Source organism: Octodon degus, unplaced genomic scaffold, assembly GCF_000260255.1.
Source record: "Octodon degus isolate 3935 unplaced genomic scaffold, OctDeg1.0 scaffold00170, whole genome shotgun sequence".
Taxonomy (NCBI): domain Eukaryota; kingdom Metazoa; phylum Chordata; class Mammalia; order Rodentia; family Octodontidae; genus Octodon; species Octodon degus.
Window position 1 is genome coordinate 756,259 of NW_004524746.1, and position 1,670 is coordinate 757,928.

Consider the following 1,670-nt stretch of genomic DNA (forward strand, 5'->3'; position numbering starts at 1 on the left):
TTTAAAATATATTCTAATTTTTAAATGTTTTTTATCATATTCTGTAGGGACTTAAAGTTCAGCATATCAATATTTTTATTTTTATAAGGGCATTTACACTTTACGGATTTGGGCTGAAGTCTGGTTTTAGTGGATAATTGGGCTATCGTGAAAACGAGAATAAAGAGCCAAGCTCTTAAGCTTATGCAGGGCTAGAATAAAACAATTGTGAATATGAAAAAGTCACAAATATGTACGTGACTGGTCACTTCATTAATTCATTAGCAATAATACAAAGTTTGACAGCCACAGAGGCTAAATATTTAAGTTATAAGCCTCTAAAGGGCAGGACTGAATTCCCCAGAGTACTTCAGGACCAGTAGAAAAAAGCTGTCAGACTCTAAATAAATGGTAAGAAAGACTGTACAAAAAGTGAAAATTTGAGTTTGCCAAAGAATGATTGGGGTTATGTTTGACTTTAATAATGTGGTCAGTTTCTTTCCTATTTATACAACAAAGGAAGAAATGAGTGTATGTGGCAAATGATAATAATTATTCTATACACAATGTCTAAAATGCAGTTAAAATTGTAAAATATGCCAAGAAACAAAGGTGAATGACTTTGATAAATATAAACGCCAACAGGATTATTAGGATAACAGATGACAGAGGCAACTGAATTAGGAGAAGGACTTAATAGATATGAGTGACAGTCAAAAAGCACAGTGGTGTGTGTGTGTGTGTGTGTGTGTGTGTGTGTGTGTGTGTGATATGCATATTGTAAAATCTAACAATTAGAATATATGTAAAGTCACAGAACTCAAAAACATATAGAATTGCAAACATAGTATTTGATATTAACAACAATGAATTTCATACTACTGAGTGAATCAAATCCAAACACAGTTTCACTGGGCAGGAAAATGAATCAAAGCAAATAACCAATGGTCTTATGTTGGAAAAGGAATGCTGAAAAATGTCTAAGTGCAATTAATTTGTGGAAAATGCACAAACTAAGACACATGAGGGTAGTATACCAAAATTAGGGAAGAAATTGAAAGCACAGCCTTGCCACACTAGAAAACAGGAGATTTCCCCAAAACAACAAAAAGAAACAATGTACAGACTCTTACACTTCAGTTCTATGTGGATGGGATGGAACAATACAGGAAAGAACAGCACAGGAAAGACCAACTGAAGAACAAAAATGTAACTAACTGTATCCAAAGGGGAGGGAAGAGAAGAACAGAATATAAAAGGAGGCCTTGGCATGTGTTGTGCACGTGTAAAATCCCCACACAAGGAATGCAAGCATTAGGTGCCACAAACATGTACAAAAAATAAAAGAAAGAAAACCCAAAAAGGGAAGGATTGACAGGTGGGAAGAGGAGGAAGAAAGGAAAAGGAAAGGGGATGACAGGAAGAAGTTAGGTGCATATGTACACGCATCAACTCCAGACCAGAAAGGTGGTCGGTATGCAAAGCAAGCATGTGCTAATAAATAAAACTTAAAGACCTGTACCTTAAGGAATAACAGGCTTACACTGACTTTTCAAATGAAGCAATGAAATTTCAGAGGTAGCAGAGTAACATCTTTGAAAGAAAATAATTGCTAAAAAAGAATCATATGCTGAGTAACATTTCTTCAAATTGAAGTTTTTTCAAGGGTAGCTGAATCTAGAGTTTGTGAT